Here is a 6,000-nt window from a genome sequence, read left to right on the forward strand (position 1 = left end):
AAATGCTTGCATGAACATGATGTTCTGGATATACAGTAAATGTGATATTATAGCTAAACTTGCCCATTTCTACTCGTTTCCTCTGTTTTTTGTTTTTTTTTTGTCACCACAATACGCTTACCAATGCAGAGACATAACCGTGACATCTACTTCAAACCAGTCTGTTGTTGGTGAGGTACCTGAGGGAGCTATAGTGGACTGTTTGAGCTTTAGATTTTGAATCCTGTGAGGTGCGTTAAGTTTTGAATTTCATTGTCCAAAAGGAGTGAGACAAAATCTCTAAAAACAGAGCTCATATATCTCTGTTCCAATATCTTAGAGTTGTCCTCTAACTCCCTCTCTGGAGGGTTGAGGTCTTGTGTTTGAGCCTTGGAATCTGTAGTGGAAGTAAAAAAGAAAAGTTGAAAGTTAGATTTTTATTCAGTGAACACCCAAAATGAACACTAAAAAGTGATCAGAGAGAGGCTCTGAGTGGAGGGGGCTTGGAGGTATGGTGGGTTGTTACGACACCAGTCGTGCAGTGTCTGGTTTGAATGCTGCCTGTTGTCAGTACCTGGAGCATCGAAACCAATCCCGCTACAGAGGGTGGGAGACCACAGCTCCCCTCCAGAGAAGCATTTGGGATTATGGCGTGAAAAAAAACAGCTGAAAAACCATTTGCTGCAAAATGGAGGTGGAAGAATTTTAAGCTACATAATAATGCTGTGTGCCCCCCACCACTGCTGTAGGCTTGGGCCTGCGTTGGCCCTGAGCTGCATCTATAATCCCCACTGCTGCTGCAGACTTGGGCCTGCATTGGCCCTGTGTGGTGGACCTCCAAATGTGCTTTGGTGGATCACTGGTCAACTGCTGGTGAGTGTGAAATGAAGGGGAGAACCACTGCAAACACACACACAGCATTACCCAGGGTGCTTCACACTATCCAGTGCGTGCAGTGATCTGTGCTGATGTGTGGTTATCCTCACAAGGCCAACAGCACACACACACACACACACAAACACGTCACATAATCTGCTCCAAACTAAACGTCCACAATCCAAGAGCAGGACTCACACCACGCCTACTGAAAAAAAAACATCCAGCAGCGCTCTGAGCGGCTAATCCACTGTGATGTAACACACAAACATAAACCAACACGGATGAATGTAAAGTGATAATCTGCAAATTCATGTACTTGTTTATGAATTTATCATTTTTCTTTTTTATATTCATTTCCTTATGCAGTAGCTTTGGTGTTAAATTGTATTGTTGGGAAGGGTTTCCTTGTATTGAGTGTTGATGCTGGCTCAGTTCCTGGAAGTGGCGTTCCTTTCCTTGTCTGATCAGGGATTAAAAAGGCAAAGTGCAATATATATGTCTGTGATCATACATGCCTCTGCAGCAAGACACACTGAGGATAATCATATCTTACAAAAGAACCAGAATTTGCACCAATTTTCTTATACCTCCAGTCCCATCATTTATCTTTAATTTAAAAACTGCAACATAAAAGAACTATTTACATAACCCTCTATCTTTTTCTTCCTCTTAGCATAGCATCCACAAAACAAACCAAAACAGCTGTAAACCAAACCTAAGGAGGGTGGATGGAAGTGCATAGAATATGGCAGGGTTGATAAAGTCACAAAAGCCTCTCTAAATCTTACTAAAGAGGGCAAAAAACCACATGTGCACAGCTGACATTTACAAGGTGACAGAAACAAGAAGTCAATCACTGAAATGGAGGGCCAGTGATTGACATTAACAGACTGCTAATGGGTCATTTCTCTACATATAATGGCCATTGATTTTCCCAGACTTTAGAGTGCGCTGTCACTGCAGTGAAAGCATGCAAACATACATTCTGAGATTCATTTTATTCAGAAAGGAAATAGACACACAGCCTTTTTTTTTTTTACCGCATTGGACACTATTACCCAAACAGCTAAACTGTAGGACTGAAGAATGAATAAATCAGGCGCTTATCTGCTTACCCGAGACTTGTGGTTTATAAGTATGATATGAGTGTATGATTGTGTAATCTTGCCTTTCACCCTGTGTGCTGTTAGGCCAGACGTTAGAAAAACAGGGCTATTAGATGTGTCATGCGGGAGTTGAGTTTTGGCAGTTGGTTTGGTGAATGTGCTGGGAAATTCTTGACAAGGGAGAGCCACGTCAAATGACCTTAAGGGGAGTTTACTTATTCTGAACAATATAACCTAATATTTTTCACATGCACTCCAGTTGCTCTGCAGACTGACTCAAGTCTATTTTCGGTTCTTGTCTCGTTTATTTGTGAAACCGCAAACCCCACTTCCCCGCCCTCCTCTAAAAAACGAGCCCCTTGGTCGTCTGTGCAAGCAGGTTATTAAAACGCAGTTACGTTTTTGTTGTTAGGCGACCTCTGGTGGCCATAGTTATTACAACAGGAACAAAGGAGGAAGTCAGGTGACGTAGTATATAGAGAAACAGTTGCTGTTTCTCAAATCAGATACTTCAGTCAGTACACTCACATGTAGGACACTGTGTACACAGAACACTCACTGGGTTAGTGCGCGAATTTTGACACAGTAGTGTTGTCCCAAATCAAACTCCGCCATTGTGCATTCACCAGAAGTGACGAACGCAACATGCGCCTATGATTGTCGCCCACCCATCGGCTGCTTTGCTCACTCAACTTTAATTGAACTTTTTACCTTCCTGTGTCATGCAACATGGAAGTTATGCCGCCGTTGCTGCTGATGTTGTGTCCTCCTTCCTTGGTCGCTGTTTCACAAGTTCAGTGTCCATCGTTTCACACGCAACCTTTTGGCCGTTTTGAGTGCACCATCTGGGTAGTTGTAGTGCACAGCATGTCACTTACCCAATGTGAACGCACTTATGCGCTCAAAATAGCAAATGTGAGTTTGGTAGTACACAAATTGAGACACAGCAAGTGCCTGTTTAGAGGAAGTTGCGGTGGATGGATGGTCGACAAACCTTCCTCACACTGGAGACCACCATCTTTCACGGGGAAACGGGTTGTGTAAACGTAACCAAATAGGTTTTGTTTCTAAACTGTGACGATTCCACAGCCTTAACTAGTTGTGGAACCCGGATCTTTAGAAAAGCCAAACTCCAGCTTTCATAAACTGTGCATTTAGTTTGAATCACTAAGCATTATCAGTCTCTTTAAATAGGACTACTAGATTGAAACATGTGAGTCTTTTCATTAAGACGAGCCACCATCTAAACCCGTGGGTTCCTGGATGAAATATAACCGTAGGCGTCAGCCAGCATGGAGTAACATGTTGCATTAATGTGCTCTCTACTGCAAAGCCATCTTCACGGGCAGAACATGCTCTTTACTGGGAGAGCTTGGTGAGCCAACATTTCTTGATGTACCTCAGGGGCTTAGGGGGACTGATGTCCAATTCTTTACACTTCCATGGCTCCAATTTTCACTCTCTAATGGAGTGAAACATGCTTCAGTACTAAGGAGTTAAAAAAAATAAAATAAAAAAAGCGGGGAGCTTCTGTTCCAGGCACTGCAGGGCTGTAGAGTCACATAACAGTATAAAGATAAATGGATGTATTTTTTTTCTGTGATTTACTATGAATAATTCTATGAATAAATGACAATGTTCTTTTAAAGCCATTTGACCAGAGCTTTACTTTATTTTTCCTCAGTCTTAAATACTGATGCCATCATTAATATTCATTTATTTCTAGTACATGTAAACAAAGACCTCTTTCTGTCAAAGGAATGAGGAGTCAGAACATGTTTGAAATTCTATTTTCTTTCCACCTCTCATCAGGATTGGCTATCAATTCTGCTCCTCCACTGCCAATAACCTGCTAGCACCTCGCACCAGGGTGAATCTGTCCTGCTGTTCAATCCTGTAAATATGACTGATTCCTTTTAATCTGCACCATTGTGTACTCATTCATCGCTCCGGTTCTTCTAAATCTCTTCGTTCTTGGGTTTAGACGGAGAAAGAGAAAAAAAAAATCAAAGAAAAATAGAGAAAGAGAGAAATGGAGGGAGACAGGCTGGGAGGGAAGCACTGACTTGTGATGCTGTTTATTGCTGGAGTAACTCCAGCCCAACCTATCTCATTAGTCTGTTCGTGATTAAAAACTACTCTCAAGCTGATATCATTAACCTGCCCACACAACCATACACTCTCAATGGGGCCTTGCAAACTAGCAAGAAGGAATGAGCCTGCGCCTCGTTTGTGAGCTCTAAATTCACTCACGTTATTCACAGCTACATAATCATGACTTTTTTTTTTTTTTTTTTAAATAAACAGAAAAATAAACAGGCCTGTTTAACAGATATTGAGTCGGGATACACACTGACTGACTAGCCTGTGTTGAGGGGGCAAAAGAGGACAGTCACCATCAATCAGCGATTATGGTGGAATCTATAGCCTTTTCCCCACTGTCACCGTTTATAATCCCTTCCTATATTCCCTTATCTGATTGCGACCCCAGTTGCAAGCTTCTCGGTGTGAGATTAAAAACATCTGGCAGGTCATCTACTCTCAAGCTGTTATGATAAACTCGGCAGCAGAGAGGTCTTCTGGACAGCAACGCGGAAATTTAGTGATGGAATATCCGACACAACTGAAAGCCCTAATATAATGCCTCGTCATTGCAATGAGATCCACCACCTAATGCCCTGCTGGTGCGGATATGTGATTAAAAAGCGGAATCTGAGAGGTTTGTATAGACTGATGGGCAGTATATCACTCCACAGCAACGAGTTCCTCCTCGTTTTAGCTGCATTTTTATTTCCTTCAGCGTCTTCCAGTCAAATAGGGTGTCAAATGTTCTAGACGGCATTAGTGAAAAAAAACAAACAAAAAAAAAACAAGAAAATGACAAATATGTAAAATTGCCACAGGATGTAAAAAGAAAACAATGCAGTTGTGATGAGAGGAAGAATTAGATGCTCCGCCTGAATTCTCTAGTCTATATACAGTCGTCACCATCTTCAGATCAAAAAGGCTGTTGAATCCCGTCCAAAAAACATCTGACACACAGGGTCTGGCAAAAGATCAAACCAAGCACCAAATGGGGAAATGCAGCTTAACGTCTCTTAGAAAGTTCTTGCAGGGATGGGCTGTTATTGAAAGTTAAAGAGCATTAATGGAGTTTACATCGCAGCTTGCACGCTAAACATTAACATTTTAATCTTAATCCTACACCCTGTGACTGGATGTTCACAAAGTCTTTTTAGACATGCTAGGGACATGGTTTTAGGGCTGATAGTGTTGGTGAGTTTGTCAGTCCATCACTGAAATATCTCAACTACTGGATTGTGATCATGTTAGCATTTAGCTCAAAGCCCTGTACAACAGCAGCACTGAGCATGGCTGTAGGCTCTTTGTCTTGTTTCCTCCAATGAGTCAAATAAACATTTCAAGTGTGGAGAATTGATTTATTTCCTTCTGTATTATATGCAGATCACGGTCAGGCTACATGTCCAGCAAAAATAATTTTGCATTGCTCCCAAAATCCAAAGGGATGCAGATTTGCATTACTAATTGTTTATCACTTTAATTAGAGACAATAACAAGGAAGCAGATGTCCAAACAGCAACTGTGGCTTTGAGCAATTAATCACTTCCTGAGTGCTACATCTGATTCTTTTTAGTTTTCCATCTAAGCTGAAAAAAAAAAAGGGCAGATGTGCCATAAACTGAGGTTTTACACCTCGGGCAACACTGTGACTCCAGCCAAGCGAGTGCACTTCAGTGAGCACCTGAGATACAAATTATGCAGGTGTGCTCTCAACCCACACTGCTCCATCTCCTTCCTTATAACAACTTCATAGACAGTCAGGAAACAGAATTTCACTAACACCAAATATAACTTGAGTGCGGCAGGAGACTCAGCCGAGGAAGCTTTCAAATTAATCCACCTGCTACGGCACCCTGCAAGGTCTCTATCAAAATTTTACTGTTCCCTCACAGTTAGCACAAGCACTGCAGTGCAGATGCAAAGATTTTTTTCCAGGAGGAGAGGAGGGGGTGTG

Source organism: Seriola lalandi, unplaced genomic scaffold, assembly GCF_002814215.2.
Source record: "Seriola lalandi dorsalis isolate HSWRI2012SDOR001 ecotype SW California unplaced genomic scaffold, Sedor1 jcf7180002054572, whole genome shotgun sequence".
Taxonomy (NCBI): domain Eukaryota; kingdom Metazoa; phylum Chordata; class Actinopteri; order Carangiformes; family Carangidae; genus Seriola; species Seriola lalandi.